General features: G+C 40.7%; 1 non-coding gene and 1 pseudogene across 1 annotated transcript; both read right to left on the bottom strand.

The window, feature by feature from the left end:
• Nucleotides 1–5,668: 5,668 nt before the first annotated feature.
• On the bottom strand, nucleotides 5,669–6,824 carry LOC121164635 (annotated as a pseudogene).
• Nucleotides 6,825–18,059: 11,235 nt separating this feature from the next.
• On the bottom strand, nucleotides 18,060–18,165 carry LOC121165439. Its single transcript, XR_005885233.1, has one exon. It is a non-coding gene; the product is annotated as a U6 spliceosomal RNA (small nuclear RNA).
• Nucleotides 18,166–19,335: the final 1,170 nt, after the last annotated feature.

Raw genomic sequence — 19,335 nt, 5'->3', positions numbered from 1 at the left:
CCGGCAGCTGGTGTGCAAGCAGATTCCTTCCCTCTCAAAAGATTAGCCAGGAAAGCCGGCAAAACCCCTATGATAGACACAATCTTGGCAAACATCTTCCTTGGAAACATTCATTGCAGACGAGGTTTGTCTTTCTTATATCCTAGCCTCAGACTACCAAGAAGACAAAGATGAAACCAAAAGTGAATGAATAAAATTCCCTTGCCGCAAAAATGAGTTAGTAATAAATGACAAGCCAAGAAACGAGGTATCTACGTTCTGTCACCGTGGATTTCTGCTTACTCCTGATGTGACTTCCAGCATCCCTCTGTTTTTGGACTGTCACCTCCTATTCTTCCAGTCCACTGGTTCTAGGAACTGATCCCACGAGATCTCAATCCATCCATTTCCACTGCTGACCAACTGCTTCACGATCTCACTTCAGTTCTTACACTGCCTTCACATCTAAGACACAGGGAAGATAGAAGTATAGATGTTTATTTATTTTTAGTGGATTCCTTTCAGTTCATCTACTTTCAAATCAGCTTGAGGTGAACTGAAATAGCAAAACACACATGACAGAACGGAGCACAGATTTAGAAAAGGAAATCAAAAGTATTTAAAATGTCAATCAAGAGTGTTATGTAATTGGGAGGGGAAACGCCCCCTTTCCACTCTGTCACTGTCAAGCAGTGGAGGGAAGGTAGGCCTCTATTAATAATTTAATTTGCTAGAGAACCAAGAGGAAGGACAGTTCCAAACAACTGCACTTTGTGTAGCGAAGGAGTGATTGTTAAGAGGGAAGTGATTTAGTAATGGGCCCTGACTTTGGACCAGAACCCTAGATGTCTGAAGGGAGAAGAGAAGGGTTGAGTGAATAAGATGAGTAAGAGGAACCCAATCCTATCAGCAGCTCTTTCCCTTTAGGCTGGCAGCTGTCGTTATATTACATTATGTTACATCTCTTACATCACATTATACTATGTTACACTTAGTGAGGCTAAGGGAAAAGAACTTTTTCCAGACAATACAAATGTAGATTTTTCAATCTTCAGAAAACCAGTACTTGTCCCTGAGAAATATGTGATTGTGTGTGCATGTGTGTGATCAACAGTTACTTCCTGAACATCGGAAGACAAAAAGGGACAGTTCCAACTCATGCCAGATGCTGGTGTGTCTCCCGTGACTTTTGCATGGCAGTGTGTCTCCTTTGAGTATGGTGGGGCCTGTGACTTGACTTTTTTTAAAAAAAATTAATTAATCAATTAATTAATTTTGGAAAGGCAGTTCAGATTTAGGGAAAAGAGACGGAGGGAAAGATCCTCCATCCATTGGTTCACTCCCCAAATGGCCACAATAACCAGAACTGAGCTGATGTGAAGCCACGAGCCAGGAGCTTTTTTCAGTTCTCCCACATGGATGCAGTGTCCCAAGGCTTTGAGCCATCCTCCTCTGCTTTCCCAGGCCATAAACAGGGAGCACGAAGGGAAGTGGAGCAGCTAGGACAAGAACTGGTACCCTCATGGGATCCTGGCACTTGCAAGATAAGGATTTAGCCATTGAACCATTGCACCAGGCCCCTGTGACTTGATTCTAACGTACAAAACAAGCAAAGGTGATGGCATATTATACCTGTGATTATGTTATTTTATACTGCATTCCTTCTTATTAGCCAGCTTACATCAGAGACCCCCAACCACTGGATTTGAAGAAGTAAGTTGCCACCAAATAGGCAGCTGCGTGGGAGAAGTTCATGTTGCAAGGAACTTTTGGCAGCTTCTTGGAGCTGAGGGTAAGCCTCCAGCTAAGAGTCCCACAGCTGCAAGGAAATGAATTATTTCAACAACCTAAGGGAGCTTGATGATACATCCTTCCCCAGCCAACCCCTCTAATGAGACTGCAGCCTCCACTGCCACCTGGATTGAAGCCTGGTGGGACCCTGCAGCAAAGAACCCAGCTAAGCCAGGCCCAGGGTTCTGAGCTACTGAATTTGTGGTATTGAACATGTGTTGTTTTAAGCTACTAGATTTATGGCAATTTGTTATGTGACAATATAAAACTAATACAATCTGGATTCCAATAGCCTGGAAACAGAAAACATGGAAGAAACAGATTGGAGACATGGTATAAAATACAAAATTCTGTTTAAGCTGAATTAAATTTTAGCTTCCTATCTGCTATCTGAGTGAGATGTCAAGCAGGCAATTAGGTATGTAATCCTGGAACTCAAGGGAAAGACAGAATTGGGATATGATCTGGGGAGTCATCAGAGGATGGCATTTAAAGTGGGTGAACTTTCTATAGAGAAAATGAAGAGACAGGGAGAGGGTTCAGTTTGAGCATGAGACTCCTCCAACATTTTGAAGCTGATGAAAGATGGAACAACAATCTGCTAAGAAGCTGACGAAGAGGAAGAGACGGAAGGGACCACTACTAGATTCGGTCACAGGGAGATAACTATTGACCTTGATAGAATCCGTTTTTAGTGCACTTCAGAAATGAAGTAAGAGTAAGATGTGAAAAAGATGAGGAGGGAAAAGGAGGTGAGGGCCCAGGAAGAATGATTGGAGGCAAATGGAGCTTTACTGTGAAGACAGAAAGAGCAATGGGATAGCATTTGGAGGAAGATATAGGGACTAGGAAGGGTTTTGGAAAATGGTAGCTCCTATGACATGCTTGTAAGCCAATAAAAGTGGTTCAGTAGAGAAGGAGACAGCAAAGCAATGGTTGTAGGCACATCTGCCTACAGAGGTTAGGAAATAAGACAAGAGGAAGCAAAGTATGAGTGGCAATGTCACTAGATCGGCCGTCCCAACAGATCCTAAAAATTGTTTCATATCACAGTACTCGAATTAGCAAACTGATGGTCAGCATAATAGATGCTTGAAACTGAACGTTGAGGAGGCAGCACATGGACTGACAATATCAGCTATTCAGACTCTGGTCCTTTGGACTTCTCAATCATCTGAACCTTTAAAAGCTCAAGCTTGTGTGTGACTCACCCAGACCACAGCCTCCAATTATTTAAGCTCACCCGTTCTCTTTTTCCTAAAATAGTAGAATCACATCATTCATGTTTTTAACTAATTTAAATTTGGTTCTACAGTCTGGGAAAGAGATGAGAACTGGAAAGAAAAAAAAAAAACAGTTTAAATAGCACAGTTGCCTCACTGTCTTCCTTTCAGGAGTATGTGCTAGGGACTGAGGATGAGGAAGGAGCCAGGAATCTGCCATATCCTAGGTTGACCCCAGTTTCCTTCTCCCTTTTAGTGCAAGAGCATTTCTTGGCCTTCGCTGGGATTCTCCTGGGCAAAGGGAACTCTGCCTTTTCATCAATATGGCTTCTAAGCACGTGCCAGCTACTTCATGTGCAGCTCAGCCAAAGACAGACTCTAAGCTAATGCTGGCTGTGAGGTGCTTACTGAAAAACAGTGTGTTATGGTGTCTGCTCATGCAAAGAACATTTGAAGAGTGAGTTATCCCGACTTGGCTTTTCCTAGACTTCACCAGGTAGGATGTAGAGTTCAGTTATTCCTCACTTGCTAAGTTATTGGGCATTTCTCTGCTCATCAGCCTAAGACTGTTCTACTCTTCAATTGATAATATATGACTTGTTAGAATCAAAACTGTTTTGATTGCCCTAGAATGCATGAAGTTATATAAAATCTTGCTTATGAATAGTATAAACTGCTAAGTGTTTTTTTTTTTTTTTTAAGGTTGAGTTAAGCCATTTCCAAAGGTAGATTTGACCTCAATCCTGTCACACCCACAGGCACTGAAAAGCACTGGACACAGTTCTGATAAGTCCATCATGGCCACATCTGAATCAGTCCTTTGCCCTCTCTATTTCAGTAAAATCAGTATCATCAAGCCATTATTTACTTCCTACTGAATAAAATCCGACATCTGTTTTATGCTTTTCCTTTCACTGATCTCTCTTGCCAATTGTCCCACCAAAGAACTTTACCTACAGATCCCAACCTTAACTTAAGTCCTCACGTTGCATTTGCCAGGATCTCATAAGGGCACCAGTTCATACCCCGGATGTTCCACTTCCCATCCAACTCCCTGCTTGTGGCCTGGGAGAGCAGTAGAGGATGACCCAAAACCTTGGGATCCTGCACCCATGTGGCAGACCCAGAAGAAGCTCCTGACTTTGGATCAGCTCTGAATTTCCAATAAAAATAATATATTTTTAAAAAAGAGTTATTTCCAGACCCAGTACAATGGCTAATTCTCACCTTTCATCCGCCAGAATCCCATGTGGGCACTGGTTCATGTCCAGGCTGCTCTACTTCCCATTCAGCTCCTGGCTTCTGCTTCAGATCAGCTCAGTTCAGCTCTGGCTATCGCAGCCATTTGGGGAGTGAACCAGTGGATGGAGAATCTATGCCTCTCCTTCTCTCCATGAATCTGTCTTTCCGATAAAAATAAGATAATAAAGAAGAATCATTTTCCAAGCAAGTTTGCTCCCATAGCAGCTGAAAATAACCTAAAGACTTGGCTCACTATATCTACAACAGAGACCTGAATGAAGCTTCTGGCTCCTGGCTTTGGATTGGCCTGACTCCAGTTCCAGTTCCAGATGTTGTGGCCATTTGTGGAGTGAACAAATGGATGGAAGAACTGTCTCTCCCTCACTCTGTAACTCCATCTTTCAAGTAAAATAAATAAATCTTAAGAAAAAGGTAAATCCCAGCTGTAAGATTATGATGCAAGAAAGACCATTCAGGACCCAGCATCTGTAATATATTCTAGTGCTCACTGATTTCTGTAGTGCTTTCTGTTGCAGATGATAGGAGAAGCAAGCTGGAGATTTGACTGCTGCTTTTTGTCCTTTTTTTTCTTTCTCTTCTCTCTCTATTTCTCTTGAGATTTATTTATTTATTTAAAAATTTTTATTTTAAATTTTGAATTTTATGATGCAATTCTGTACAGTCTGGGATCCCTCCCCACAATTTCCATTAAAAAAGAATTAAAAAGAATGAAATTTCCAGTTGAATGAAGTTTCCAATTGTTCAGCCGTTAAAAAGAATGGAATTATACCATTTGCAACTAGATGGTCCCAACTACAGAGCATTATGCTCAGTGAAATAAGTCAATCCCAAAAAGACAAATACTGTATGTTCTCTCTAATATAAGGAAACCATCATACAAATTGGAATGTATAGTGATGGAGTAATAGAGACTACCATATCCAGATGTGAAGGCACAATGCCACATGCATCCCTACTTTCAAATCAAAGATGGAATCCCATTGAAACTGTTGGGCATATCTAGATAATGTGATGCTGGACTGTCCGACATTGTCTGTGCCAGCAATGTTGGGGCACGCTTAAATAACAGACTTACGGAATTGAAACTCTTTATGAAGGACTATACTATTGTAACAATATGGGGAAGATTTATTTATTTTTATTAAAAAGGCAGATCTTACAGAGAGAAGGAGAGACTGAAAGAGAGATCTTCCACCCACTGGATTACTCCCCAAATACCACAGCTGTGTCAATCTGAAACTAGGAGTTTCCTCTGGTCTCCCATGCAGGTGCAAGGACCCAAGTCCTTGGTTCATCCTATATTGTTTTCCGACACCATAAGCAAGGAGCAGGATGGGAAATGGAGCAGCTAGGACATGAACTGTGCCCATATGGGATACTGGCACTTGCAGGTAGAGAATTAGCCAAAGGAGCTATTGCACCAGCCTCTGCTTTGTGTTCTTTCCAAACTCTATCACCCACACAGTTTATACCCATTTATTACATGCAATGCTTGACATGCTATCTCCTTATTGGGAAAGGTGACACAGCTTGCTCCCTCATTAGCCCAGTCATCATTTGGAATTGAATTGGAGGCCGTTTGTTTCCTCCTGAAACTAAACAAACATGAACAATGAGATGTCTTTCAGTCACCCTGAGAGGTAAGATTCTTCAGGTAGAAACATCTTGTTTGGGAAGCCCTGGAGTAAATGAAGAAAACATAGGAATTTTTTTTTAATCTCTTTCTATGACAAATGATTTCTCTGAATCCTATCTTCTGAGACAAATTCTATTGGCTATTTCAGCTTCTTAGACCCAGTCCAACACAGCTGAGGTGAGAAATCAGTAACTTTGCCACATGAAGACCTGAACCTTTACCCTGTTCGACCTGTTTTCCCTTGTCCCCAAGTGATGATGGGTTCTCAGCTCTTTTCTCTTCTCCCCCTGAGGAGGCGAAGACCAGTGAGTGGGAAGCAAAGGGTTCACCTTTTGCAAGTTGAAACTCTTCACAATGTTTTTTCATTATCATCTCTTGGTTAAAAAAAGTTTCCAATTGTTCATGGGATCCCCTTTGTTTCTTTTATTTATGAGGTTTGTCTTGGTAAGCAAGAACCAGCAGCCAAGCTAGAGTCTTGGTAAACAAGACTGATGAGCGGCTCTCTGAAATAAACTTTATTTTCCGTTTCCCAGTAGGTCAGCTGTTTGCTCTTTGCAAGTCTGTGTTGGGCAAAGGATGTGTTGACAGGCTGAGATTCTTTCTTCAATATCTTGGAGATGTTTTTGTGTTGCTTCAGGAGTTGCCCTCAAACTTGTCCTCTTCTCACTTGACACATGGTTCTTCCAGAGCACAATTTCTGTTTCATTGAACCCTAGTTCCTTGAGAGAGTGGTTTCCTGGTCTCTCTTATGTAGTGTCTGGAACTGGGATGAACTCATAGTCCCAGCTGCTTACATCCCAAAGGACTGTATGCAGAACCAGGAGTAGAGTGCCCAAGTGGAGACTGAGGCTTCAATTAATGCTCTCTCCTCCTGTTTCCTACTCCTCCAGGACACAGTCATCACTCTTCACACAGCTGTTCATCCTCTTCATGTTTCCAAAGGCCCCTGTTACTAGCTGCTCTCTTTCCTTCTCTTACATGACACCTCTCACTTTATTCCTCCTTCAAATTCTTCTGTGTCTCAGTTTCTATGATACCACATTGTCCTAGTCTCTGTACCCTCCATCTGAACCAGCTTAGCACCTGTAAACTCTGGATCCTATTTGGATGCAGGTTCATGCTCTGGCTGCTCCACTTCCCATCCAGCTCCTGCTTGTGGTCTGTAAAAGCAATACAGGGCAGCCCAAAGCCTTGGGATGCTGCACCAGGGTGGGAGACCCAGAAGAGGTTCCTGGTTCATGGCTTCAGATTGGCTCAGCCTCAGCTGTTGGGGCCATTTGGGGTGTGAACCAGCAGATGGAAGATCTTTCTCTCAGTCTCTCCTTTTCTCTGTAAATCTGCCTTTCCAATAAAAATAAATAAATCATTTAACAAACAAAAGTGGACACTTCATAACCAGGTTAATAATGAACATCACTTCTCCTTTGTCTTCTTTGTGTTTGAAGATTTCATGGCTGTTTTTATAAACAGAAAAAAGCAATTTAGACACTAAGAGAATATACAGAAAGCAGAATGATCTTAAACCCCAGTTTTGGCAAGACATCAGGAAGGGTCTATTGGGCACAGAGAGGTCGGATGAGAGAAACAAGATCACACAACAGGAAAGCTTGGAACTAAAGGCATTGCACATTTCCAGCTTACTGCTTTACACAGTGGATTGATTTTGCCATTCTGCTTGATTCAGATTCATGGGGAGAATTAAAGGTTACTTTGATGGAATCAGAGAACATATAAAAGAATATTTAATGGAATGCCAGCAAAGCTCTGAATAGATTTTCTTTTTTTAAACACTTTTTACATAAGTTGAACATATTTATTGCGGAAAAAAATCAAAGAATTCAGAAGAGGAAAAAACCCAACAACCTTGTAATCACATTACTCAAAGACAACCATTATTAACTTTTGTAGTGAATCCTTTCATTTAATTTATTTAAACACACACATTCCAAAAACACAGACCATATATATTTATTTTTAACAAATGGGCTTGCATTGAATATAGTATTTTTTAACCTGCTTTTTCCACTTCAGAAAATATTATGAAGTTTTGCATAAGCATATTTTAAAATAATGTTTGGGACTGGCATTACGTTGCAGCACACTAAGTCGTTGCTTGTGACACTGGCATCCCACACCAGGATGTCAGTTTGAATCCCAGCTCTTTTGTCTTTAATCCAGCTTCCTGCTCGCTCACCTGGGAAGGTAGTAAAAGATGTCCCAAGTTCTTGGGGCCTTGTCGTCCATGTGGGAAACCAGGATGGCATTTCTGATTCTTGACGTCTGCCTTACCCTCCCTGGCTGTTGTAACCTTTTTGGGAGTGAACAAGCAAATGGAAGATATTGTCTCTATGTTGCTTTACCTTCCAGAAAAATAGATAAATAATTTTAAAATGTTTATTTATTTGAGAGGCCATGAAAAAGAGAGCAAAGACTCTCTCGTCCATTATATTATCTTCAATAATTATGCTGGCTGAGGTCAAAGTTGGTAGATGAGAACTCAGTTTACACAGTTCTTCCCCCAGGAGCAGGAAGAATCCAACTACCTGAGCTGTCATCACTGTCTGTCTGGGACTGCATGAGCAGAAAGCTAGGCTTAGAAGCTAGAGCTGGGTCTTAGACCTGGGCTCTCTTATGTGGGATGCAGAGATCCTAACATGTCTTAACTGCTAAGCTAAATACCTGCTCCCATAGGCATTATTTACTATTTACGGAAAGTATTTCATTTCATAGTTATATCTATTTAACACCACAACTGATGAATACAATGACATTATATATGACACAACAGCAAATATTCTTCTATGTACATATTAGGTTAATAAGACTTGAATATATTACACATAAAAATGTAGAAATCATAAATGCATTGCTTGAGAAATCCTCAAAAATTAAATGCATTCATGCTGGTGCCTCTCAGCCTTCTTGTGACCCTCCCAGTCACCTTGCTTCCCTGTTCTTTCTTATTTGAAAAGCAGAATAAGAAAGAGAAAGTGGGAGAGAGACATGGGAGAGAGCTATCTTTGGTCCACTGGTTTACTCCCGAAAAGCTTTTAATAGCCAGGGCTGTGCCAGGCCAAGATGAATAGCCAGGAACTCCACTTGGATGTCCCACACAGGTTTCAGGGACCCAAGTGCTTGGACCGCTATCTGTTCATTCCCAGGGTGCACATTATTGGAAAACTGGGTTAGACAAAAAGGTGGAACTTTGATGTGTCCAGCAATGGTTTAATCTGCTAAACCATCCCGCCTGCCCTCTCTTTCACAATTTTAATCACTTTTCTGGTTTCAAGTACCATAGGTTATTGTTGCTTGTTTTCCCAATTTATATACATGGATTCTACATACATAGAATTTGTACATGGCTCCTTTCACTCAATCAATGACAGAGTAATATCTATGTGTCTCTCGTTCTCTCTGTAACTGTACCTTTTAAATTAAAAAAAAAAAAAACTTTACTAAGATAGAATTTATTGTTTATCTCAAGGGTTTGACTATTTGAGGATGTTAAAAAAAGTTCCTGGAAGATGAAATTAGAAAACAAGTTTATTTTGCTGTAAAATTTTTTAAAAGGCATACATAGTTTTTTCATAACACACATTTCCCAGGAACTTTTTGAAAATCCCTTCTAATGTCCTATGTTTTCCTCTGAATATATTGTTTTATTTTCACATTTATAGCTATAATCTACTTGGAACTGATTTTGGGGTATGATGTGAGATGGATATATACAACTGACCCAACACTGTTCACTGCAATTCACTGCAAGGAATGTGTTTTCTGCTGCTCTCTAAGGCTTCCTTTACCACTGAGGGGCTACTTACTGTCTTCTATGTTCCCTTTACCTTGTTTTTCTTCTTCAGCAAGTGTTGTAAAAATAGAGAGGAAGAGAATTTTTACAAACCATTAACACTGGATGAATGTAAACTGGATCACACTCTTCAAAAAAGAATTTGGTAGTACACATTGAAAATTCATTTTCAATGACCTAGAAATGCTATTCCTATGTATATATCCAACAGAAAAGTGTACATCAATAGGCATGTACAAGAAAATTCTTTTAAATTAATATTTTAATTTTTAAAGATCTATATTTTTATTTATTGGAAAGGCAGATACATAGAAAGAAGGAGATCCAGAGAGAAAGATGTTCCATGAATTGGTTCACTCCCCAAGTGGTCCCAAGGGCCAGAACTGAGCCGAACCGAAGCCAGCAGCCAGCAGCTTCTTCTAGCTCTCCCACATGGATGCAGCATCCCAAGGTTTCAGGCCATCCTCCATTGCTTTCCCAGGCCACAGGCAGGGAGCTAGAAGGGAAGTAGAGCAGCCGGAACACGAACCAGTGACTAAATGAGATCCCAGCACTTGCAAAGCAAACATTTAGCCACTAGGTTATCATGCCAGGCCCAAAATATTTATTTATTTAAAAAGTAGAAACAGAAAGGGACAAGAAGAGGAAGAGAAAGAAGAGAAGGTGAGGGCGAGGGAGAGAGAGAGAGAGATCTTTTATTTCGTGATTTACTCCTCAGTAATCAGGGCTAGCCTAGGCCAAAGCTAGCAGCCTGGAATTCTATGCGGATGTTAGGGGCCCATATACTTGACCATCTCCTACCACTTTCCCAGTTCATCAGGGAGCAGAGTTGGAAATGGAGCAGCTGGAACTTAAATCCCTGCTCATATGGAACACCAGCATTGGAGACATTGGCTTATCATTATGTACCATAATGCAGGCCTCACAAGAATTTTCTTTCCTTTTTATTTAAAAATATATATATATATATATTTACTTACTTTCATTTGAAAAGCAATTACAGGGAGAGAAGGATAGAGAAAAAAAATTTTTTTTTTACTTTTTTTTTTTTATTACATTGTAATATGTGACACAGTTGTAGGTACTGGGATTCCCTCCACCCCTCCCCTAAACAGAGAAAAATATTCAACTTGCTGCAATCTTCAATAGTCTGAAGCCAGGAGTCAGGAGCTTCCTCCAGGTCTCCCACATGGGTGCAGGGGCCTATGTACTTGGGTTATCCTGTGCTGCTCTCCCAGGTATAATAGTAGAGGCTAGCTTGGAAGTGGAGCAGCTGGGATTCGAACTGGAATCCATATGGGATGCCAGCATTGTAGGCAGAGGTCCAGCATAGTATCCCATGGTGCTGGCCCCACAAGAGTATTCTTGAGGTAGGTATTTGGCACTTCAATTTGCTGCTTGTGAGTCCATAATCCGTATTATGGTTCCTGGATTTAAATGTCAGGGCTACTTACAAATTCCAGACTCCTGGAATGTACATTATGTGAGTGAACAGAGGATAATTTAGATACTTCTGTCCTTCCCACCCCTGTGGGAGACCCAGATTGAGTTCTGGCTCCTGCTTTCAGACTGGCCCAGCCTTGGCTATTGAAAGCATTTGGGGAGTGAAGAACCAGCAGATAAAAGACCTCTGTCTATCTCTCTGCCTTTCAAATAAACAAAAATTTTAAGAATTTTTGAATTCTTGAGAATTTTAAGAATATCCTTATACATCTTATTATTTAAAAATAATTGATATTTAAAATATTATTTAAATATTATATATTATATCATATTGTATAAAATATTATTTAAAATTTTAAAAATTTTTGAGAGAGTTAAAAACAAGCACATAAATTTGCTGGTTTACTCCTCAAATTCTTTTAACAGCTGGGGTAGAGTCAGGCCAAAACTGGAAGCCAGGAACTCATTTCACATTTCCCATGTCAATGGCAGAATCTAGTTGCTGGAGTCATCACCTCTGCCCATCCCACAGGGGCAGCAGTAGCAGGTAACTAGGCATTACCTGTGTCTTGACTACTAGGCCAAACACCTGCCCTGCAACATTATTTTATATATGTATGTATGCATGTATGCAGGGAAAGTCAGATTTACAGAGAGAAGGAGAGACTGAGAGAAAAAAAATCTTCCATTCTCTGGTTCACTCCCCAAATGACCATAACAGCTAGAGCTAAGCTGAGCTGAAGCCAGGAGTCAGGAGCTTCTCCTTGGTCTCCCATGTGGGTGTAGGGACTCAAGAACTTGGACCATCTTCTGCTGCTTTCACAGGCCATAAGCAGGAAGCTGGATATGAACTGGAGCAGCTGGGACATGAACTAGCAACTATATTGGATGCCAACACCTGCAGGCTGAGGATTAGCCAATCAAACCACTGCTCCAGCCCCTGCAACCTTATATTTAAGAACAAAAGTCTGAAAATAACCCAATGACCATCAACTGAGACAGATTAATACACTGTAGTATGTTCATCTATTCTGCCATACAAACAAATGGGTCCAATATGAAAAGATATGTCCTCTGTGGCAGGCTTCAGCTCTCATTGGACTCCAGAAGCAAGCACACTCCTTTCATTCTACAGAAGAGGGTGATTACGACTTCTCACTGTGGTGTCTGTGAATACAGCAATATTGTACTATCTCTCTGTACAGCTTCTCCATTGAACCGTAGGCATCCTGAGTGGCATACATACTCACACAAACTTTTCAATTGGCTGCATATGTGTGATCATATCATATATCTAACTATTACAGTGTTTCATACAATTACATGGCTATAATATAATACAATTTTATTTCTTTTTACTTAGAACATCTTGCTGTGAAACATGTAAGAGCTTCGAAAATCAACTTGTCTAACCTAAACTTGGAATAGCTAAACTGTTTTCACCAGGTAAGTGTTAGTCCTCTATGGTCCAGAGCGCTAACCTTCTGGTTCAGCAGCTGAACTTGGAGCTGAGTGAAGAGTAGAACCAACAGCCCTGCTGCTGAATGACTGCTATGCTGTTGCTTTTACATGCTGGTTAAAATTACTGTAAAATAAAATAAAACACAAAGATCAAACGCATGGCTTAATCTGTTATTTTAAGATGAACATTATCTAGATCAAAAAGTCAGAACCTTGCCAGCTATTATGGAAGTTCTTTCCAATTGCAATCTCTCATTTTCCCATAAGTAACCACTATCTTGACTTTCCCAATGATCATTTCCATGCAATTCTCTTGTTCCAGTTTATTATTCAAATCTGCTTTAGTAAACACTGTAATTTACCCTTCCCCATTAAAAACTTTCTTTTAAGCATCTCTCCTTTTTTCACTTTTGCTTGTAGGTCTTGTGATACAACCTGGATTTTGTTATTTGAATACTCTTGGTGTATTCCCTGTACTTCTAGCAAATAGATAATTCAGAGGCTCGATTAGACACAGATTTGAACTGTTCGAAAAAAACTGTAGTTATTGTGTGGCTGTAGGAAGCACACATTCCCAGATGCATACTTCTTATATCTACATTGCCCTGTGGGGCTGTCAAATGTTGACATTCTGGTACAATTTTTTTTTCAGATATTAGTTGGATTCCTTTCATAAAAATATACTTTTTGCCATCTTGTATTTGTTATTCTGAGGTAAAGTTTATACAGAAAAGGCAGATGCTACAATCTGAATGTTTATGTCTCAAATCCATATATTGAAATGCTAACCCCTAAGGTGATATTATTGGAGATGGGGATTTGGGGTTGATTAGGTCATGAGGGTGGAGTCCCTTTTGAAGGAGATCAATGCTGCTGTAACAGAAGCTGAGCAGACACAAAGACAAAGGGTTGTTCTGGAAATCAGGAGGTAGACCTCACAGGAACGCAACCATGTTAGTTAACACCCAACCTCCTAAATTGTAAGATAAAAATCTGCTATTTATAAGCTACTTAACTTCTGGTATTTTGTTACAACAGCTTGAACAGATCAAGACAGAAGGATAAAAGCAGCAGTTCAACTTGACTTAGCCGCACTCATGTTACCATTCTTTTGTCCTCTGGATGACCCTGGCAGTCATCCCAAGCCCTATGGGATAAACAAGGTTGTCAAGATCGTCTGCCAAGTGTTTCTTGACAGGAACTGATGCTAGGAATGTTAACTGATGCCTCAAATGTTAATATTTCTTGAGAAAATCCAGTTCTAGTCACATCGGGCACAGGCCATTTTGTCTAGCTTAACATATAAACCTTTTACCCCTGCTTTGAGGTAGGGCTCCTTTTATCTTATTGCTGCCCAAGACACACTTCTGTTTAGATACAAAATTTTGTGCCTGGCACAATGGCCCAATTAGATAATCCTCCCCTTGTAAGCGTCAGGATCCTAGATGAATGCTGATTCGTGTCCTGGCTGCTCCACTTCCCATCCATCTCCCTGCTTGTAGCCTGGGAAAGCAATCAAGGGTGGCCCATAGTCTTGGGATCCTGACCTGCGTGGGAAACCTGGAGGAGGCTCCTGGCTCCTGGCTTTATATCAGCTTAGCTTCAGCCATTGTGGCCATTTGGGGAGGGACACAGCAGATGGAATGTCTTTTTCTTTGTCTCTCCTTCTCTCTGTAAATCTGATTTACCTTTCCAATAAAAATAAGTCTTCAAATAAGTCAATATTTGAAAAAAAAAACTTTAAAAAATAAAGTGGGTGCAGGTTCTGAATAGATATTTCTCCAAAGAAAATGTGCAAAAGAACAATAATCACATGAAAAATTACTCAACATCATTAGTCATTAGAGAAATGCAAATGAAAACTACATTGAAATACTGCTTCACACTATGATTATTATTAAAAAGGATATGGAATGATTCCGCTAAATGTAATAATAATATTTAATATATGTAATATAATGTATATGACATAATTTCATATAATGTGATACAGATGCTTCAAAAGATAGTGTGGTAGTTCCTCAAAAAGGAACTTGGGGTTGGCACTGTGGCACAGCCACTAAGGCTACCACCTACAGTGCTGTAATCCCATCTGAGCACAGGCCTGTCTCTGTTGTTCCACTTCTGCTCCTGCTCCCAGCTAATGCACCTGGGAAGGCAATGGAAGACCGGCTAAATGTTTCCACTACTGCATTCATTTGGAAGTTACGAAAGAATTTCTTGGTTCCTGACTTCAGCCTGGTCCAGCTCTGGCCACACCCTTGTCATGCCCTGGTCCAGCTGTGGTCATGGCAGCCCTTTGGGGAATGAACCAGCAGATGAAAGGCCATTTTGTGTCTCTTACCCTTGCTCTGTAACTCTGCCTTTCAAATAAATACACCTTTTCTTTAAAAAAAAAAAGGGCAAAACTTATAATTCACATATGATCCAACAATCCCACTCCCAGACACCTACAAAAGATAAACGAAAATAGGTCCATGCAAAAGCTTGCATCCAAATAGTTACAGAAACATTATTCATAATAGTCAAAAGCTAGGAAAACCCAGACATCAATGAAAGAATAAATAAAACAGAGTCAATCCATGTGTTAGAATATGAAAAGGACACAAAACGCTGATCTGTGCTGGCAACATGGATGAACTCTGAAACAATTAAGCTGGACACAAAGGCTCACGCAATGTACCACTCCCTTCGTAATGAAGTGCCCAGCGTGAGCAGACCTATAGCCACAAACTCCATCAGCCGTTGTCCAGTGCAGGGGGTGACAGCTAACAGTTATGGGATTTCTTTCTGGGGTAATGAAAATGTTCTAAACTGGGTTGTGCAGAAGGCTGAAAAACTCTGTAAATACCCTGAAAGCCACGGAATTATGTGCTCTAAATGGGTAAACCATATGGCATGTGAATTGTCTCTCAATAAAGCTGTTTTTTAAAAAGTAAAAAAGTTAAAAAGTTGTGCCATATTTATATTGTTAGAACGCATTGCCATCCTATGTAACACTGTTAGATTCTTACACGCGCATTATTGATGGTTACAGGTAATTACACATTGAACATCCACAACCTGTGTTGACATCAATGTTCATTCTCTAGTTAGTGTGGTTTTCTAGAAGCTCTTTTTCTCACAGATTTTTTTTTCAGCAAAAACTGATAAAAATAATATTCTCCAGAGTTCATATGTTGGTAACAATGTCCCTTATATTTGAAAATAATTTTTGTTGCATATACAAACCTTGTTTCACACTTTCTTTGATTGTCTTAAATATACGACTCCTTCCCTTTTTTTGTTGGCATAAAGCATTGCCACAAATGTTGATGACAGCCAATTTCCCTTTAAAATTCACATGCTCTTTTTCCTTTTCCTTGAAACCCAGTAACTTTGAGACTATGATATGGTACTGCTTGTTCTGAACCACTTGTCATAGCTATGTGGTATGCTCTGTTATATACAGATTCAAATCACTTTTGTAAAAAAAGATTTATTTTATTTTTATTGGAAAGGCGGATGGATATACAGAGAGGAGAGACAGAGAGGAAGGTCTTCCGTCCGATGATTCACTCCCCAGGCGGCCGCAACCGATAGAGCTGAGCCAATCCGAAGCCAGGAGCCTCTTCCGGGTCTCCCACGCGGGTGCAGGGTCCCAAAGCCTTGGGCCGTCCTCAACTGCTTTCCCGGGCCACAGGCAGGGAGCTGGAAGGGAAGCGGGGCTGCCGGGATTAGAACCGGCGCCCATATGGGATCCCGGGGCGTGCGAGGTGTGCCGGGCCCCTCTTTTATTATTGTAAAAATCCTCTCTTCTTTTCCACATTCTAGAAATTTTCTTTCTGCTAGTCTGTTGCATTTACTCGCTCTGATTTTCTTCCTTACTTTATTCATTTGTGAAATGATTTTTCTTCCCTTCTGATTGTCATTCCTTCTTGAGTTCTGCCACCTAATTTCAGAGTCATCCTAATTCCAGCTTGTTTTCTTTTGTTTGGTTTTAGATTTAATTGTTCTTATTGGAAAGGCACACCAGATTTACAGAAAGAAGGAGAGATAAAGAGTCCAAGATCTTCTATGTGCTGGTTCACTCCCCAAGCGGCAGCAACACCAGAGCTGAGCCAATCCAAAGCCAGGAGCCAGGAGCCTCTTTTGGGTCTCCCATGTGGGTGCAGGGTCCCAAGGCTTTGGGCTGTCCTTGACTGCTTTCCCAGGCCAAAAGCAGGGAGCTGGATTGAAAGTGGATCAGCCAGGACAGGAACTGGCATCCATACAGGATCCTAGCACTTGCAAGGGGATGATTTGGCCATTGAGCCATTGTGCCGGGCCTTATGTTGCTCTTGTTTAACATCTTTCAGCTCATCTTAAAATACTAGGTGCGTATTTTCTTGGCACATTCTTATTTTAGTTTCTGTGGCAGGGGTGGAGTGTAAAATCTGTTCCTTACCATCTATCATTCTTAGAATAATTTCATATGGCGTTTGACCTTGATATAGTTCAATCTTTATTTTTGTGTCAAATTAGCCTTCCTGGACTTTACAAAAGAAAGGCAGTTCATGGAGGCTTCTCTGATTTGACAGAGCTCCCTCTTCTGTTGATTTTGTGAAGTGTTCAAGAGTAAGGTGAGCTTGCTTTCTGGGATTTTTCTGGTTCCATTCCTCTCCCTAATGTAGATCCAGCCTTTCTATGTCTACATAATACTGGGGAAACATTTGCATTTTAAAAGTTAATCATTTCTTATCCAAAATTCAAAGTTAATGAACACCCTGTATTTTTGTTTGCTGAATCTGGAATTCTCATTGCATTTATTTCCCATTGTACCTATTTGCAATGTAGACGTTCTGTTGTTTTTGTGTGGAGGATAACGGGGATTTAAAAGCTTTGCAGCGATAGCGTAGTGGTTAAAGTCCTTGCCTTGCACATGCCAGGATCTCATTTGGTTGCCGGTTCTAATTCTGGCAGCTCCACTTCCAATCCAGCTCCCTGCTTGTGGCCTGGAAAAGCGGTCGAAGACGGCCCAGGTCCTTGGGACCCTGCACCCGTGTGGAAGACCCTGAGGAGTTCCTGGCTCCTGGCTTCGGATTGACTCAGCTCTGGCCATTTTGCTCATTTGGGGAGTGAACCATCAGACGGAAGATCTTCCTCCCTATCTCTCCTCCTCTCTGTATATCTGCCTTTCCAATAAAAATAAATAAATCTTAAAAAAAAAAAAAGCTCTGCGACAGCTGCCATTGTGCCTTCATAGTTGATCATGTGACTTTCAAATGTGGTCTTTCTTTTCCTTGTCCTCTTGCTGTACTCTTCCTTTCCCTCACATTTGTACCTACCTGTGTTTCCTCAGATAACCATGAAGATTCTAAACATAGTATTTTTCTCTCATTTTAATATATTGCTATAATCATACATACATAAGCATTATGTATGTGATTTTCTCTTAGTTTTGAGATTTTTTATTTCTATTTATTTTGAGAATGAAGAGAGAAAGAGACATCAACTTATTTTGCGTATCATCCTTGCGCAGGGGCCATGGTAATCTTCTCTGTGTCGTTCCAATTTTAGTATATGTGCTGCCAAGCGAGCACAACATGAACTTATTTTGAAAATGGCGAGAAAGAGAGAGAGACTGGGAGGGGGGAGATTGAGAGCTATTATCTGTTGATTCATCCTCCAAATGCCTACCCAGTCAGGACTGGGCCGAGCAGGGATCCGGGACTTGAGCCATCATTGCTGCCTTCCAGGGTACACATTAGCAGGAAGCTAGAATCCAAAACAGAGCCAACACGCAAACCCAGCTACTCCAACACATTTTGCTGTAGGCCAAACTCCGAACCCTGTTAGTTTTTGAAGGTAAAACCAAGATAACGCATATATCCTTTCTGTATCTTGATTTTATGTCAACAGCATCCTGGGGAAACTCCTTCAAACCATCGTATTCTTTTCTACATCGAGAGTAATGAGACTATAGCTAGCTCTCACTGAGACTCGCATGCACACTCAGCTTGAAGATATTCAGAGATGTGCACAGTTCATACTTAATTTAACCAAGTCCTTAGTGTTGCCTTCAACTTTGTTTTCAGATTAAAAATATTATATTATTGGCCAACTTAGAACTTAAGGCTTTAGTTTCTATGGATTGACTACATGATGAGAAAGGTTCTGCTTAACGTTTTGGATTATGATGTTTCTCTTAAGATCAGTGCAAGTGGTTTTTGGTTAGAGCTGGAATAGGTTCTGTTGCCTAGTAACTGCACCACATGGCTGGAGGTAGAACCGCTGTCTCTGACATGGTAGAGGTTCTTGAAGAAGAGTGGTTTCAGAGTTTTTGCTGCTACAAAAGCACATGTAGTAAACACTCTTCCATGTTTCTATGGGAGAAACTCATAGGTAAAAAAAAAAAAACTATATTTATTGGGCAACACCTGTTCTTGATTATTTCATTGAGATTGGGTATTTCACCATCCACTCTTTTAGGCCTGTTTTCCCATAGAAGAGAAGATATAAAACTAAGAAAACAAAAGTCTAGCCAAGCAGAGTCACCCAAACAGGACTTACATGACAGAAGTGAAAAATAGCTATGTTTGTCATGTGGCAGAATCATCTGAGTCTTTCTGGGTGAAATGTGGTGGAGTTCCTTCCCACTGCCTTGTCCCTAGACTCACCTATGTCTGCAATATATACTGGTGGCAATGGAGTTTCCACCGTGACCCTCCAGGGGGAGACTGGGAATTTCTCCTGGCTGCATGATGACATAC

This window comes from Ochotona curzoniae, unplaced genomic scaffold (assembly GCF_017591425.1).
Source record: "Ochotona curzoniae isolate NIBS_2020 unplaced genomic scaffold, NIBS_Ocur_1.0 contig_883, whole genome shotgun sequence".
NCBI classification, from domain to species: Eukaryota; Metazoa; Chordata; class Mammalia; order Lagomorpha; family Ochotonidae; genus Ochotona; species Ochotona curzoniae.
This window is presented reverse-complemented; position numbering and strand designations above follow the sequence as displayed.